Source organism: Schistocerca gregaria, chromosome 10 (genome assembly GCF_023897955.1).
Source record: "Schistocerca gregaria isolate iqSchGreg1 chromosome 10, iqSchGreg1.2, whole genome shotgun sequence".
NCBI classification, from domain to species: Eukaryota; Metazoa; Arthropoda; class Insecta; order Orthoptera; family Acrididae; genus Schistocerca; species Schistocerca gregaria.
The window spans coordinates 47281911-47301345 of record NC_064929.1 but is presented as its reverse complement, the minus strand read 5'-3'; positions in this window follow the sequence as shown (position 1 = coordinate 47301345).

Below are 19435 nucleotides of genomic sequence, written 5' to 3'. Positions count from 1 at the left end.
GGTCTTCCAGGGAACGATCAAAGCGTAGCATGTTTGAGACATTACTCCCATGTAGGAATGTGGGCATGGTGACTGTTGTATACAATCCCGATGCAATTTCTGTGTTTCATCAACAGTCTGATAGACCACAGATTACAGAATGCCTCCAGATGTGCATCTGAAACTGCTACTGGTCTTCCAGGGAACGATCAAAGCGTAGACTGTTTGAGAATTACCCCCACGGAGGAAAGTGCGCATGGTGACTGTAGTATTCAATCCCGATGCAATATCTGTGTTTCATCAACACTCTGATAGTCCACCGATTTCAGAATGCCTCCAGATGTGCATCGGAAACTACTACTGGTCTTCCAGAGAATGATCAAAGCGTAGACTGTTTGAGACTTTACTTTTATGGAGGAAAGAGCGCATGGTTTCTGTTGTATTCAATCCCGATGCAATTTCTGTGTTTCATAAACACTCTGATAGTCCACAGATTACAGAATCCCTCCAGATGTGCTTCCGAAACTCCTACTGGTCTTCAATGGAACGATCAAAGCGTAGACTGTTTGAGACATTACTTTTATGAAGGAAAGTGCGCATGGTGACTGTTGTATTCAATCCCGAGGCAATTTCTGTATTTCAATCCACACTATGAAGTCCGCTGATTACGGAATGCCTCCAGAGGCGCATCGTAAACTACTACTGGTCTTCCAGGGAACGATCAAAGCGTAGACTGTTTGAGAATAACCCCCATGGAGGTAAGTGCGCATGGTGACTGTTGTATTCAATCCCGATGCAATTTCTGTGTTTCATCAACACTCTGATAGTCCACAGTTTAAAGTATGCCTCCAGATGTGCTTCGGAAACTACTACTGGTCTTTCAGACAAAGATCAAAGCGTAGACAGTTTGAGAATTACCCCCATATAGGAAAGTGCGCGTGGTGACTGTTGTGTTGAATCCCGAGGCAATTTCTGTGTTTCAATCCACACTATGAAGTCCACAGATTACAGAATGCCTCCAGAGGTGCATCGGAAAGTACTACTGGTGTTCCAGGGAACGATCAAAGCGTAGACTGTTTGAGACACTGCTCCCATGGAGGAATGTGCGCATGGTGACTGTTGTATTGAATCCCGATGCAATATCTGTGTTTCATCAACACTCTGATAGTCGACAGGTTACAGAATGCCTCCAGATGTGCTTCGGAAACATCTACTGGTCTTCCAGGGAACGATCAAAGCGTAGACTGTTTGAGACTTTACTTTTATGGAGGAAAGAGCGCATGGTGACTGTTGTATTCAGTCCCGATGCATTTTCTGTGTTTCATCAACACTCTGATAGTCCACAGATTACAGAATGCCTCCAGATGTGCTTCCGAAACTCCTACTGGTCTACAAGGGAACGATCAAAGCGTAGACTGTTTGAGACATTACTTTTATGGAGGAAAGTGAGAATGCTGACTGTTGTATTCAATCCCGAGGCAATTTCTGTATTTCAATCCACACTATGAAATCCGCAGATTACGGAATGCCTCCAGAGGTGCATCGGAAACTACTACTGGTCTTCCAGGGAACGATCAAAGCGTAGACTGTTTGAGAATAACCCCCATGGAGGAATGTGCGCATGGTGAATCTTGTATTCGATCCCGATGCAATTTCTGTGTTTCATCAACATTCTGATAGTCCACAGATTAATGTATGCCTCCAGAAGTGCTTCCGAAACTACTACTGGTCTTCCAGGGAACGATCTAAGCGTAGACTGTTTGAGACACTGCTCCCATGGAGGAAAGTGCGCATGGTGACTGTTGTATTGAATCCCGATGCCATATCTGTGTTTCATCAACACTCTGATCGTCCACCGATTACGGAATGCCTCCAGATGTGCATCGGAAACTACTACTGGTCTTCAAGGGAACGTTCAAAGCGTAGACTGTTTGAGACATTACTCCCATGTAGGAAAGTGCGCATGGTGACTGTTGTATTCAATCCCGATGCAATTTCTGTGTTTCATCAACACTCAGATAGTCCACAGTGTACAGAATGCCTCCAGATGTTCATCAGAAACGTCTACTGGTCTTCCAGGTAACGATCAAAGCTTAGACAGTTAGAGGCCTTACTCCCATGGAGGAAAGTGCGCATGGTGACTGTTGTATTCAATCCCGATGCAATTTCTGTGTTTCAATCCACACTATGGAGTCCACAGATTACAGAATGCCTCCAGATGTGCATCGGAAACTTCTACTGGTCTTCCAGGGAACGATCAAAGCGTAGACTGTTTGAGATTAACCCCCATGGAGGAAAGTGCGCATGGTGACCGTTGTATTCAATCCCGATGCAATTTCTGTGTTTTATCAACAATCTGATAGTCCACAGATTACAGAAAGCCTCCAGATGTGCATCGGAAACTACTACTGGTTTTCCAGGGAACGATCAAAGCGTAGACTGTTAGGGGCATTACTCCCACGGAGGAAAGTGCGCATGGTGACTGTAGTATTCAATCCCGATGCAATTTCTGTGTTTCATCAACACTCTGTTTGTCCACAGATTACAGAATGCCACTAGATGTGCATCGGAAACTACTTCCGGTCTTCCAGGGAACGATCAAAGAGTAGACTGTTAGAGACATTACTCCCATGGAGTGCGCATGGTGACTGTTGTATTCAATCCCGATGCAATTTCTTTGTTTCATCAACACTCTGATAGTCCACAGATTACAGAATGCCTCCAGATGTCCATCGGTAACTACTACTGGTCTTCCAGGGAACAATCAAATCGTACACTGTTTGAGACATTACTACCATGGAGGAAAGTGCGCATGGTGACAGTTGTATTCAATCCCGAGGAAATGTCTCTGTTTCAATCCACACTTTGAAGGTCCACAGATTACAGAATGCCTCCAGATGTGCTTCGGAAACTATTACTTGTCTTCCAGGGAACGGTCAAAGCGTAGACTGTTTGAGACTTTACTTTTATGGAGGAAAGTGAGGATGGTGACTCTTGTATTCAACCCCGATGCAATTTCTGTGTTTCATCAACACTCTGATAGTCCACAGATTACAGAATGCCTCCAGATGTGCTTCCGAAACTCCTACTTGTCTTCCAGGGAACGATCAAAGCGTAGCCTGTTTGAGACATTACTTTTATGGAGGAAAGTGCGCATGGTGACTGTTGTATTCAATCCCGATGCAATTTCTGTGTTTCATCAACACTCTGGTAGTCCACAGATTACATAATGCCTCCAGATGTGCATCGGAAACTACTACTGGTCTTCCAGGGAACGATCAAAGCGTAGAGTGTTTGAGACACTGCTCCCATGGAGGAAAGTGCGCATGGTGACAGTTATATTGAATCCCGATGCAATATCTGTGTTTCATCAACACTCTGATAGTCCACCGATTACAGAATGCCTCCAGATGTGCATCGGAAACTACTACTGGTCTTCAAGGGAACGTTCAAAGCGTAGACTGTTTGAGACATTACTCCCACGTAGGAAAGTGCGCATGGTGACTGTTGTATTCAATCCCGATGCAATTTCTGTGTTTCATCAACACTCTGATAGTCCACAGACTACAGAAGCCCTCCAGATGTGCTTCCGAAAGTACTACTGGTCTTCAAGGGAACAATCAAAGCGTAGACTGTTTGAGACATTACTTTTATGGAGGAAAGTGCGCATGGTGACTGTTGTATTCAATCCCGAGGCAATTTCTGTGTTTCAATCCACACTTTTAAGGTCCACAGATTACAGAATGACTACAGATGTGCATCGGAAACTACTACTGGTCTTCCAGAGAACGATCAAAGCGTAGACTGTTTGAGAGTTACCCCCATATAGGAAAGTGCGCGTGGTGACTGTTGTATTGAATCCCGAGGAAATGTCTCTGTTTCAATCCACACTTTGAAGGTCCACAGATTACAGAATGCCTCCAGATGTGCTTCGGAAACTACTACTTGTCTTCCAGGGAACGGTCAAAGCGTAGACTGTTTGAGACTTTACTTTTATGGAGGAAAGTGAGGATGGTGACTGTTGTATTCAACCCCGATGCAATTTCTGTGTTTCATCAACACTCTGATAGTCCACAGATTACAGAATGCCTCCGGATGTGCTTCCGAAACTCCTACTTGTCTTCCAGGGAACGATCAAAGCGTAGAATGTTTAAGACATTACTTTTATGGAGGAAAGTGCGCATGGTGACTGTTGTATTCAATCCCGATGCAATTTCTGTGTTTCATCAACACTCTGGTAGTCCACAGATTACATAATGCCTCCAGATGTGCATCGGAAACTACTACTGGTCTTCCAGGGAACGATCAAAGCGTAGACTGTTTGAGACACTGCTCCCATGGAGGAAAGTGCGCATGGTGACTGTTATATTGAATCCCGATGCAATATCTGTGTTTCATCAACACTCTGATAGTCCACCGATTACAGAATGCCTCCAGATGTGCATCGGAAACTACTACTGGTCTTCAAGGGAACGTTCAAAGCGTAGACTGTTTGAGACATTACTCCCATGTAGGAAAGTGCGCATGGTGACTGTTGTATTCAATCCCGATGCAATTTCTGTGTTTCATCAACACTCTGATAGTCCACAGACTACAGAATGCCTCCAGATGTGCTTCCGAAAGTACTACTGGTCTTCAAGGGAACAATCAAAGCGTAGACTGTTTGAGACATTACTTTTATGGAGGAAAGTGCGCATGGTGACTGTTGTATTCAATCCCTAGGCAATTTCTGTGTTTCAATCCCCACTTTTAAGGTCCACAGATTACAGAATGCCTACAGATGTGCATCGGAAACTACTACTGGTCTTACAGAGAACGATCAAAGCGTAGACTGTTTGAGAGTTACCCCCATATAGGAAAGTGCGCGTGGTGACTGTTGTATTGAATCCCGAGGTAATTTCTGTGTTTCAATCCACACTATGAAGTCCACAGATTACAGAATGTTTCCAGAGGTGCATCGGAAACTACTACTGGTCTTCCAGGGAACGATCAAAGCGTAGACTGTTTGAGAACTACCCCCACGGAGGAAAGTGCGCATGGTGACTGTTGTATTCAATCCCGATGCAATTTCTTTGTTTCATCAACACTGTGATAGTCCACAGATTACAGAATGCCTCCAGATGTGCTTCGGAATCTACTACTGGTCTTCCAGGGAACGATCAAAGCGTAGACTGTTTGAGACTTTACTTTTATGGAGGAAAGAGCGCATGGTTTCTGTTGTATTCAATCCCGATGTAATTTGTGTGTTTCATCAACACTCTGATAGTCCACAGATTACAGAATCCCTCCAGATGTGCTTCCGAAACTCCTACTGGTCTTCAATGGAACGATCAAAGCGTAGACTGTTTGAGACATTACTTTTATGAAGGAAAGTGCGCATGGTGACTGTTGTATTCAATCCCGAGGCAATTTCTGTATTTCAATCCACACTATAAAGTCCGCTGATTACGGAATGCCTCCAGAGGTGCATCGGAAACTACTACTGGTCTTCCAGGGAACGATCAAAGCGTAGACTGTTTGAGAATAACCCCCATGGAGGTAAGTGCGCATGGTGACTGTTGTATTCAATCCCGATGCAATTTCTGTGTTTCATCAACACTCTGATAGTCCACAGATTAAAGTATGCCTCCAGATGTGCTTCGGAAACTAGTACTGGTCTTTCAGACAAAGATCAAAGCGTAGACAGTTTGAGAATTACCCCCATATAGGAAAGTGCGCGTGGTGACTGTTGTGTTGAATCCCGAGGCAATTTCTGTGTTTCAATCCACACTATGAAGTCCACAGATTACAGAATGCCTCCAGAGGTGCATCGGAAACTACTACTGGCCTTCCAGGGAACGATCAAAGCGTAGACTGTTTTTGACATTACTCCCATGTAGGAATGTGCGCATGGTGACTGTTGTATTCAATCCCGATGCAATTTCTGTGTTTCATCAACACTCTGATAGTCCACAGATTACAGAATGCCTATAGATGTGCTTCCGAAACTCCTACTGGTCTACAAGGGAACGATCAAAGCGTAGACTGTTTGAGACATTACTTTTATGGAGGAAAGTGAGAATGGTGACTGTTGTATTCAATCCCGAGGCAATTTCTGTATTTCAATCCACACTATGAAATCCGCAGGTTACGGAATGCCTCCAGAGGTGCATCGGAAACTACTACTGGTCTTCCAGGGAACGATCAAAGCGTAGACTGTTTGAGAATAACCCCCATGGAGGAATGTGCGCATGGTGACTCTTGTATTCAATCCCGATGCAATTTCTGTGTTTCATCAACATTCTGATAGTCCACAGATTAATGTATGCCTCCAGAAGTGCTTCCGAAACTACTACTGGTCTTCCAGGGAACGATCTAAGCGTAGACTGTTTGAGACAATGCTCCCATGGAGGAAAGTGCGCATGGTGACTGTTGTATTGAATCCCGATGCCATATCTGTGTTTCATCAACACTCTGATCGTCCACCGATTACGGAATGCCTCCAGATGTGCATCGGAAACTACTACTGGTCTTCAAGGGAACGTTCAAAGCGTAGACTGTTTGAGACATTACTCCCATGTAGGAAAGTGCGCATGGTGACTGTTGTATTCAATCCCGATGCAATTTCTGTGTTTCATCAACACTCAGATAGTCCACAGTTTACAGAATGCCTCCAGATGTGCATCAGAACCGTCTACTGGTCTTCCAGGTAACGATCAAAGCTTAGACAGTTAGAGGCCTTACTCCCATGGAGGAAAGTGCGCATGGTGACTGTTGTATTCAATCCCGATGCAATTTCTGTGTTTCAATCCACACTATGAAGTCCACAGATTACAGAATGCCTCCAGATGTGCATCGGAAACTTCTACTGGTCTTCCAGGGAACGATCAAAGCGTAGACTGTTTGAGATTAACCCCCATGGAGGAAAGTGCGCATGGTGACCGTTGTATTCAATCCCGATGCAATTTCTGTGTTTCATCAACACTCTGATTGTCCACAGATTACAGAATGCCACTAGATGTGCAACGGAAACTACTACCGGTCTTCCAGGGAACGATCAAAGAGTAGACTGTTAGAGACATTACTCCCATGGAGTGCGCATGGTGACTGTTGTATTCAATCCCGATGCAATTTCTTTGTTTCATCAACACTCTGATAGTCCACAGATTACAGAATGCCTCCAGATGTCCATCGGTAACTACTACTGGTCTTCCAGGGAACAATCAAATCGTACACTGTTTGAGACATTACTACCATGGAGGAAAGTGCGCATGGTGACAGTTGTATTCAATCCCGAGGCAATTTCTGTGTTTCAATCCACACTTTTAAGGTCCACAGATTACAGAATGCCTACAGATGTGCATCGGAAACTACTACTGGTCTTCCAGAGAACGATCAAAGCGTAGACTGTTTGAGAGTTACCCCCATATAGGAAAGTGCGCGTGGTGACTGTTGTATTGAATCCCGAGGAAATGTCTCTGTTTCAATCCACACTTTGAAGGTCCACAGATTACAGAATGCCTCCAGATGTGCTTCGGAAACTACTACTTGTCTTCCAGGGAACGGTCAAAGCGTAGACTGTTTGAGACTTTACTTTTATGGAGGAAAGTGAGGATGGTGACTGTTGTATTCAACCCCGATGCAATTTCTGTGTTTCATCAACACTCTGATAGTCCACAGATTACAGAATGCCTCCGGATGTGCTTCCGAAACTCCTACTTGTCTTCCAGGGAACGATCAAAGCGTAGCCTGTTTGAGACATTACTTTTATGGAGGAAAGTGCGCATGGTGACTGTTGTATTCAATCCCGATGCAATTTCTGTGTTTCATCAACACTCTGATAGTCCACAGACTACAGAATGCCTCCAGATGTGCTTCCGAAAGTACTACTGGTCTTCAAGGGAACAATCAAAGCGTAGACTGTTTGAGACATTACTTTTATGGAGGAAAGTGCGCATGGTGACTGTTGTATTCAATCCCGAGGCAATTTCTGTGTTTCAATCCCCACTTTTAAGGTCCACAGATTACAGAATGCCTACAGATGTGCATCGGAAACTACTACTGGTCTTCCAGAGAACGATCAAAGCGTAGACTGTTTGAGAGTTACCCCCATATAGGAGAGTGCGCGTGGTGACTGTTGTATTGAATCCCGAGGTAATTTCTGTGTTTCAATCCACACTATGAAGTCCACAGATTACAGAATGTTTCCAGAGGTGCATCGGAAACTACTACTGGTCTTCCAGGGAACGATCAAAGCGTAGACTGTTTGAGAACTACCCCCACGGAGGAAAGTGCGCATGGTGACTGTTGTATTCAATCCCGATGCAATTTCTTTGTTTCATCAACACTGTGATAGTCCACAGATTACAGAATGGATCCAGATGTGCTTCGGAAACTACTACTGGTCTTCCAGGGAACGATCAAAGCGTAGACTGTTTGAGACTTTACTTTTATGGAGGAAAGAGCGCATGGTTTCTGTTGTATTCAATCCCGATGCAATTTCTGTATTTCATCAACACTCTGATAGTCCACAGATTAAAGTATGCCTCCAGATGTGCTTCGGAAACTACTACTGGTCTTTCAGACAAAGATCAAAGCGTAGACAGTTTGAGAATTACCCCCATATAGGAAAGTGCGCGTGGTGACTGTTGTGTTGAATCCCGAGGCAATTTCTGTGTTTCAATCCACACTATGAAGTCCACAGATTACAGAATGCCTCCAGAGGTGCATCGGAAACTACTACTGGCCTTCCAGGGAACGATCAAAGCGTAGACTGTTTGTGACATTACTCCCATGTAGGAATGTGCGCATGGTGACTGTTGTATTCAATCCCGATGCAATTTCTGTGTTTCACCAACACTCAGATAGTCCACAGTTTAAAGAATGCCTACAGATGTGCATCGGAAACTACTACTGGTCTTCCAGAGAACTATCAAAGCGTAGACTGTTTGAGAATTACCCCCATATAGGAAAGTGCGCGTGGTGACTGTTTTATTGAATCCCGAGGCAATTTCTGTGTTTCAATCCACACTATGAAGTCCACAGGTAACAGAATGCCTCCAGAGGTGCATCGGAAAGTATTACTGGTGTTCCAGGGAACGATCAAAGCGTAGACTGTTTGAGACACTGCTCCCATGGAGGAAAGTGCGCATGGTGACTGTTGTATTGAATCCCGATGCAATATCTGTGTTTCATCAACACTCTGATAGTCGACAGATTACAGAATGCCTCCAGATGTGCTTCGGAAACAACTACTGGTCTTCCAGGGAACGATCAAAGCGTAGACTGTTTGAGACATTACTTTTATGGAGGAAAGAGCGCCTGGTGACTGTTGTATTCAATCCCGATGCATTTTCTGTGTTTCATCAACACTCTGATAGTCCACAGATTACTGTTTGCCTATAGATGTGCTTCCGAAACTCCTACTGGTCTACAAGGGAACGATCAAAGCGTAGACTGTTTGAGACATTACTTTTATGGAGGAAAGTGAGAATGGTGACTGTTGTATTCTATCCCGAGGCAATTTCTGTATTTCAATCCACACTATGAAATCCGCAGGTTACGGAATGCCTCCAGAGGTGCATCGGAAACTACTACTGGTCTTCCAGGGAACGATCAAAGCGTAGACTGTTTGAGAATAACCCCCATGGAGGAATGTGCGCATGGTGACTCTTGTATTCAATCCCGATGCAATTTCTGTGTTTCATCAACATTCTGATAGTCCACAGATTAATGTATGCCTCCAGAAGTGCTTCCGAAACTACTACTGGTCTTCCAGGGAACGATCTAAGCGTAGACTGTTTGAGACAATGCTCCCATGGAGGAAAGTGCGCATGGTGACTGTTGTATTGAATCCCGATGCCATATCTGTGTTTCATCAACACTCTGATCGTCCACCGATTACGGAATGCCTCCAGATGTGCATCGGAAACTACTACTGGTCTTCAAGGGAACGTTCAAAGCGTAGACTGTTTGAGACATTACTCCCATGTAGGAAAGTGCGCATGGTGACTGTTGTATTCAATCCCGATGCAATTTCTGTGTTTCATCAACACTCAGATAGTCCACAGTTTACAGAATGCCTCCAGATGTGCATCAGAACCGTCTACTGGTCTTCCAGGTAACGATCAAAGCTTAGACAGTTAGAGGCCTTACTCCCATGGAGGAAAGTGCGCATGGTGACTGTTGTATTCAATCCCGATGCAATTTCTGTGTTTCAATCCACACTATGAAGTCCACAGATTACAGAATGCCTCCAGATGTGCATCGGAAACTTCTACTGGTCTTCCAGGGAACGATCAAAGCGTAGACTGTTTGAGATTAACCCCCATGGAGGAAAGTGCGCATGGTGACCGTTGTATTCAATCCCGATGCAATTTCTGTGTTTCATCAACACTCTGATTGTCCACAGATTACAGAATGCCACTAGATGTGCATCGGAAACTACTACCGGTCTTCCAGGGAACGATCAAAGAGTAGACTGTTAGAGACATTACTCCCATGGAGTGCGCATGGTGACTGTTGTATTCAATCCCGATGCAATTTCTTTGTTTCATCAACACTCTGATAGTCCACAGATTACAGAATGCCTCCAGATGTCCATCGGTAACTACTACTGGTCTTCCAGGGAACAATCAAATCGTACACTGTTTGAGACATTACTACCATGGAGGAAAGTGCGCATGGTGACAGTTGTATTCAATCCCGAGGAAATGTCTCTGTTTCAATCCACACTTTGAAGGTCCACAGATTACAGAATGCCTCCAGATGTGCTTCGGAAACTACTACTTGTCTTCCAGGGAACGGTCAAAGCGAAGACTGTTTGAGACTTTACTTTTATGGAGGAAAGTGAGCATGGTGACTGTTGTATTCAACCCCGATGCAATTTCTGTGTTTCATCAACACTCTGATAGTCCACAGATTACAGAATGCCTCCAGATGTGCTTCCGAAACTCCTACTTGTCTTCCAGGGAACGATCAAAACGTTGCCTGTTTGAGACATTACTTTTATGGAGGAAAGTGCGCATGGTGACTGTTGTATTCAATCCCGAGGCAATTTCTGTATTTCAATCCACACTATGAAGTCCGCAGATTACGGAATGCCTCCAGAGGTGCATCGGAAACTACTACTGGTCTTCAAGGGAACGATCAAAGCGGAGACTGTTTCAGAATAACCCCCATGGAGGAAAGTGCGCATGGTGACTGTTGTATTCAATCCCGATGCAATTTCTGTGTTTCATCAACACTCTGATAGTCCACAAATTACAGTATGCCTCCAGATGTGCTTCGGAAACTACTACTGGTCTTCCAGGGAACGATCTAAGCGTAGACTGTTAGAGACCTTACTCCCATGGAGGAAAGTGCGCATGGTGACTGTTGAATTCAATCCCGATGCAATTTCTGTGTTTCAATCCACTTTTTGAAGGTCCACAGATTACAGAATGCCTCCAGATGTGCATCGGAAACTACTACTGGTCTTCCAGACAAAGATCAAAGCGTAGACAGTTTGAGAATTACCCCTATATAGGAAAGTGCGCGTGGTGACTGTTGTATTGAATCCCGAGGCAATTTCTGTGTTTCAATCCACACTATGAAGTCCACAGGTTACAGAATGCCTTCAGATGTGCATCGGAAACTACTTCTGATCTTCTAGGGAACGATCAAAACGTAGACTTTTTGAGACACTACTCCCATGGAGGAAAGTGCGCATGGTCCTCTGTTGAATTCAATCCCGATGCAATTTCTGTGTTTCATCAACACTCTGGTAGTCCACAGATTACATAATGCCTCCAGATGTGCATCGGCAACTACTACTGGTCTTCCAGGGAACGATCAAATCGTAGACTGTTTGAGACACTGCTCCCATGGAGGAAAGTGCGCATGGTGACTGTTGTATTGAATCCCGATGCAATATCTGTGTTTCATCAACACTCTGATAGTCCACCGATTACAGAATGCCTCCAGATGTGCATCGGAAACTACTACTGGTCTTCAAGGGAACGTTCAAAGCGAGGACTGTTTGAGACATTACTCCAATGTAGGAAAGTGCGCATGGTGACTGTCGTATTCAATCCCGATGCAATTTCTGTGTTTCATCAACACTCTGATAGTCCACAGATTACAGAATGCCTCCAGATGTGCTTCCGAAACTACTACAGGTCTTCAAGGGAACGATCAAATCGTAGACTGTTTGAGAAAAAACCCCATGGGGGAAAGTGCGCATGGTGACTGTTGTATTCAATCCCGATGCAATTTCTGTGTTTCATCAACACTATGATAGTCCACAGATTACAGAATGCCTCCAGATGTCCATCGGTAACTACTACTGGTCTTCCAGGGAACGATCAAATCGTACACTGTTTGAGACATTACTTCCATGGAGGAAAGTGCGCATGGTGACAGTTGTATTCAATCCCGAGGAAATGTCTCTGTTCCAATCCACACTTTGTAGGTCCACAGATTACAGAATGCCTCCAGATGTGCATCGGAACTACTACTGGTCTTCCAGGGAACGATCTAAGCGTAGACTGTTAGAGACCTTTCTTCCATGGAGGAAAGTGCGCATGGTGACTGTTGAATTCAATCCCGATGCAATTTCTGTGTTTCAATCCACACATTGAAGATCCACAGATTACAGAATGCCTCCAGATGTGCATCGGAAACTACTACTGGTCTTCCAGACAACGATCAAAGCGTAGACAGATTGAGAATTACCCCCATATAGGAAAGTGCGCGTGGTGAATGTTGTATTGAATCCCGAGGCAATTTCTGTGTTTCAATCCACACTATGAAGTCCACAGATTACAGAATGCCTCCAGATGTGCATCGGAAACTACTACTGGCCTTCCAGGGAACGATCAAAGCGTAGACTGTTTGAGAAGAACCCCCATGGAGGAAAGTGCGCATGGTGAATGTTGTATTCAATCCCGATGCAATTTCTGTGTTTCATCAACATTTTGATAGTTCACAGATTACAGAATGCCACAAGATGTGCATCGGAAACTACTACCGACCTTCCAGGGAACGATCAAAGCGTAGACTGTTTGAGACATTACTCCCATGGAGGAAAGTGCGCATGGTGACTGTTGTATTCAATCCCAATGCATTTTCTGTGTTTCATCAACACTCTGATAGTGCACAGATTACAGAATGCCTCCAGATGTCCATCGGTAACTACTACTGGTCTTCCAGGGAACGATCAAATCGTACACTGTTTGAGACATTACTATCATGGAGGAAAGTGCGCATGGTGACAGTTGTATTCAATCCCGAGGAAATGTCTCTGTTTCAATCCACACTTTGAAGGTCCACAGATTACAGAATGCCTCCTGATGTGCATCGGAACTACTACTGGTCTTCCAGGGAACGATCAAAGCGTAGACTGGTTGAGAAGAACCCCCATGGAGGAAAGTGCGCATGGTGACTGTTGCATTGAATCCCGATGCAATATCTGTGTTTCATCAACACTCTGATAGTCCACCGATTACAGAATGCCTCCAGATGAGCATCGGAAACTACTACTGGTCTTCCAGGGAACGATCAAAGCGTAGACTGTTTGAGACACTGCTCCCATGGAGGAAAGTGCGCATGGTGACTGTTGTATTCAATCCCGATGCAATTTCTGTGTTTCAATACACACTATGAAGTCCACAGATTACAGAATGCCTCCAGATGTGCATCGGAAACTTCTACTGGTCTTCCAGGGAACGATCAAAGCGTAGACTGTTTGAGATTAACCCCCATGGAGGAAAGTGCGCATGGTGACCGTTGTATTCAATCCCGATGCAATTTCTGTGTTTCATCAACACTCTGATTGCCCACAGATTACAGAATGCCACTAGATGTGCATCGGAAACTACTACCGGTCTTCCAGGGAACGATCAAAGAGTAGACTGTTAGAGACATTACTCCCATGGAGTGCGCATGGTGACTGTTGTATTCAATCCCGATGCAATTTCTTTGTTTCATCAACACTCTGATAGTCCACAGATTACAGAATGCCTCCAGATGTCCATCGGTAACTACTACTGGTCTTCCAGGGAACAATCAAATCGTACACTGTTTGAGACATTACTACGATGGAGGAAAGTGCGCATGGTGACAGTTGTATTCAATCCCGAGGAAATGTCTCTGTTTCAATCCACACTTTGATGGTCCACAGATTACAGAATGCCTCCAGATGTGCTTCGGAAACTACTACTTGTCTTCCAGGGAACGGTCAAAGCGTCGACTGTTTGAGACTTTACTTTTATGGAGGAAAGTGAGCATGGTGACTGTTGTATTCAACCCCGAGGCAATTTCTGTGTTTCATCAACACTCTGATAGTCCACACATTACAGAATGCCTCCAGATGTGCTTCCGAAACTCCTACTTGTCTTCCAGGGAACGATCAAAGCGTAGCCTGTTTGAGACATTACTTTTATGGAGGAAAGTGCGCATGGTGACTGTTGCATTCAATCCCGAGGCAATTTCTGTATTTCAATCCACACTATGAAGTCCGCAGATTACGGAATGCCTCCAGAGGTGCATCGGAAACTACTACTGGTCTTCAAGGGAACGATCAAAGCGGAGACTGTTTCAGAATAACCCCCATGGAGGAAAGTGCGCATAGTGACTGTTGTATTCAATCCCGATGCAATTTCTGTGTTTCATCAACACTCTGATAGTCCACAAATTACAGTATGCCTCCAGATGTGCTTCGGAAACTACTACTGGTCTTCCAGGGAACGATCTAAGCGTAGACTGTTAGAGACTTTACTCCCATGGAGGAAAGTGCGCATGGTGACTGTTGAATTCAATCCCGATGCAATTTCTGTGTTTCAATCCACTTTTTGAAGGTCCACAGATTACAGAATGCCTCCAGATGTGCATCGGAAACTACTACTGGTCTTCCAGACAAAGATCAAAGCGTAGACAGTTTGAGAATTACCCCTATATAGGAAAGTGCGCGTGGTGACTGTTGTATTGAATCCCGAGGCAATTTCTGTGTTTCAATCCACACTATGAAGTCCACAGGTTACAGAATGCCTTCAGATGTGCATCGGAAACTACTTCTGATCTTCTAGGGAACGATCAAAACGTAGACTTTTTGAGACACTACTCCCATGGAGGAAAGTGCGCATGGTCCTCTGTTGAATTCAATCCCGATGCAATTTCTGTGTTTCATCAACACTCTGGTAGTCCACAGATTACATAATGCCTCCAGATGTGCATCGGAAACTACTACTGGTCTTCCAGGGAACGATCAAAGCGTAGACTGTTTGAGACACTGCTCCCATGGAGGAAAGTGCGCATGGTGACTGTTGTATTGAATCCCGATGCAATATCTGTGTTTCATCAACACTCTGATAGTCCACCGATTACAGAATGCCTCCAGATGTGCATCGGAAACTACTACTGGTCTTCAAGGGAACGTTCAAAGCGAGGACTGTTTGAGACATTACTCCAATGTAGGAAAGTGCGCATGGTGACTGTCGTATTCAATCCCGATGCAATTTCTGTGTTTCATCAACACTCTGATAGTCCACAGATTACAGAATGCCTCCAGATGTGCTTCCGAAACTACTACTGGTCTTCAAGGGAACGATCAAAGCGTAGACTATTTGAGACATTACTTTTATGGAGGAAAGTGCGCATGGTGATTGCTGTATTCAATCCCGAGGCAATTTCTGTATTTCAATCCACACTATGAAGTCCGCTGATTACGGAATGCCTCCAGAGGTGCATCGGAAACTACTACTGGTCTTCCAGGGAACGATCAAAGCGTAGACTGTTTGAGAATAACCCCCATGGAGGTAAGTGCGCATGGTGACTGTTGTATTCAATCCCGATGCAATATATGTGTTTCATCAACACTCTGATAGTCCACAGATTAAAGTATGCCTCCAGATGTGCTTCGGAAACTACTACTGGTCTTTCAGACAAAGATCAAAGCGTAGACAGTTTGAGAATTACCCCCATATAGGAAAGTGCGCGTGGTGACTGTTGTGTTGAATCCCGAGGCAATTTCTGTGTTTCAATCCACACTATGAAGTCCACAGACTACAGAATGCCTCCAGAGGTGCATCGGAAACTACTACTGGCCTTCCAGGGAACGATCAAAGCGTAGACTGTTTGTGACATTACTCCCATGTAGGAATGTGCGCATGGTGACTGTTGTATTCAATCCCGATGCAATTTCTGTGTTTCATCAACACTCAGATAGTCCACAGTTTACAGAATGCCTACAGATGTGCATCGGAAACTACTACTGGTCTTCCAGAGAACGATCAAAGCGTAGACTGTTTGAGAATTACCCCCATCTAGGAAAGTGCGCGTGGTGACTGTTTTATTGAATCCCGAGGCAATTTCTGTGTTTCAATCCACACTATGAAGTCCACAGATTACAGAATGCCTCCAGAGGTGCATCGGAAAGTACTACTGGTGTTCCAGGGAACGATCAAAGCGTAGACTGTTTGAGACACTGCTCCCATGGAGGAAAGTGCGCATGGTGACTGTTGTATTGAATCCCGATGCAATATCTGTGTTTCATCAACACTCTGATAGTCGACAGATTACAGAATGCCTCCAGATGTGCTTCGGAAACAACTACTGGTCTTCCAGGGAACGATCAAAGCGTAGACTGTTTGAGACTTTACTTTTATGGAGGAAAGGGCGCATGGTGACTGTTGTATTCAATCCCGATGCATTTTCTGTGTTTCATCAACACTCTGATAGTCCACAGATTACAGAATGCCTCCAGATGTGTTTCCGAAACTCCTACTGGTCTACAAGGGAACGATCAAAGCGTAGACTGTTTGAGACGTTACTTTTATGGAGGAAAGTGAGAATGGTGACTGTTGTATTCAATCCCGAGGCAATTTCTGTATTTCAATCCACACTATGAAATCCGCAGATTACGGAATGCCTCCAGAGGTGCATCGGAAACTACTACTGGTCTTCCAGGGAACGATCAAAGCGTAGACAGTTTGAGAATAACCCCCATGGAGGAATGTGCGCATGGTGACTCTTGTATTCAATCCCGATGCAATTTCTGTGTTTCATCAACATTCTGATAGTCCACAGATTAATGTATGCCTCCAGAAGTGCTTCCGAAACTACTACTGGTCTTCCAGGGAACGATCTAAGCGTAGACTGTTTGAGACACTGCTCCCATGGAGGAAAGTGCGCATGGTGACTGTTGTATTGAATCCCGATGCCATATCTGTGTTTAATCAACACTCTGATCGTCCACCGATTACGGGATGCCTCCAGATGTGCATCGGAAACTACTACTGGTCTTCAAGGGAACGTTCAAAGCGTAGACTGTTTGAGACATTACTCCCATGTAGGAAAGTGCGCATGGTGACTGTTGTATTCAATCCCGATGCAATTTCTGTGTTTCATCAACACTCAGATAGTCCACAGTTTACAGAATGCCTCCAGATGTGCATCAGAAACGTCTACTGGTCTTCCAGGTAACGATCAAAGCTTAGACAGTTAGAGGCCTTACTCCCATGGAGGAAAGTGCGCATGGTGACTGTTGTATTCAATCCCGATGCAATTTCTGTGTTTCAATCCACACTATGAGGTCCACAGATTACAGAATGCCTCCAGATGTGCATCGGAAACTTCTACTGGTCTTCCAGGGAACGATCAAAGCGTAGACTGTTTGAGATTAACCCCCATGGAGGAAAGTGCGCATGGTGACCGTTGTATTCAATCCCGATGCAATTTCTGTGTTTCATCAACACTCTGATTGTCCACAGATTACAGAATGCTACTACATGTGCATCGGAAACTACTACCGGTCTTCCAGGGAACGATCAAAGAGTAGACTGTTAGAGACATTACTCCCATGGAGTGCGCATGGTGACTGTTGTATTCAATACCGATGCAATTTCTTTGTTTCATCAACACTCTGATAGTCCACAGATTACAGAATGCCTCCAGATGTCCATCGGTAACTACTACTGGTCTTCCAGGGAACAATCAAATCGTACACTGTTTGAGACATTACTACCATGGAGGAAAGTGGGCATGGTGACAGTTGTATTCAATCCCGAGGAAATGTCTCTGTTTCAATCCACACTTTGAAGGTCCACAGATTACAGAATGCCTCCAGATGTGCTTCGGAAACCACTACTTGTCTTCCAGGGAACGGTCAAAGCGTAGACTGTTTGAGACTTTACTTTTATGGAGGAAAGTGAGCATGGTGACTGTTGTATTCAACCCCGATGCAATTTCTGTGTTTCATCAACACTCTGATAGTCCACAGATTACAGAATGCCTCCAGATGTGCTTCCGCAACTCCTACTTGTCTTACAGGGAACGATCAAAGCGTAGCCTGTTTGAGACATTACTTTTATGGAGGAAAGTGCGCATGGTGACTGTTGTATTCAATCCCGAGGCAATTTCTGTATTTCAATCCACACTATGAAGTCCGCAGATTGCGGAATGCCTCCAGAGGTGCATCGGAAACTACTACTGGTCTTCAAGGGAACGATCAAAGCGGAGACTGTTTCAGAATAACCCCCATGGAGGAAAGTGCGCATGGTGACTGTTGAATTCAATCCCGATGCAATTTCTGTGTTTCAATCCACCTTTTGAAGGTCCACAGATTACAGAATGCCTCCAGATGTGCATCGGAAACTACTACTGGTCTTCCAGACAAAGATCAAAGCGTAGACAGTTTGAGAATTACCCCTATATAGGAAAGTGCGCGTGGTGACTGTTGTATTGAATCCCGAGGCAATTTCTGTGTTTCAATCCACACTATGAAGTCCACAGGTTACAGAATGCCTTCAGATGTGCATCGGAAACTATTTCTGATCTTCTAGGGAACGATCAAAACGTAGACTTTTTGAGACACTACTCCCATGGAGGAAAGTGCGCATGGTCCTCTGTTGAATTCAATCCCGATGCAATTTCTGTGTTTCATCAACACTCTGGTAGTCCACAGATTACATAATGCCTCCAGATGTGCATCGGAAACTACTACTGGTCTTCCAGGGAACGATCAAAGCTTAGACTGTTTGAGTCACTGCTCCCATGGAGGAAAGTGCGCATGGTGACTGTTGTATTGAATCCCGATGCAATATCTGTGTTTCATCAACACTCTGATAGTCCACCGATTACAGAATGCCTCCAGATGTGCATCGGAAACTACTACTGGTCTTCAAGGGAACGTTCAAAGCGAGGACTGTTTGAGACATTACTCCAATGTAGGAAAGTGCGCATGGTGACTGTCGTATTCAATCCCGATGCAATTTCTGTGTTTCATCAACACTCTGAAAGTCCACAGATTACAGAATGCCTCCAGATGTGCTTCCGAAACTACTACTGGTCTTTAAGGGAACGATCAAAGCGTAGACTATTTGAGACATTACTTTTATGGAGGAAAGTGCGCATGGTGATTGTTGTACTCAATCCCGAGGCAAATTCTGTATTTCAATCCACACTATGAAGTCCGCAGATTACGGAATGCCTCCAGAGGTCC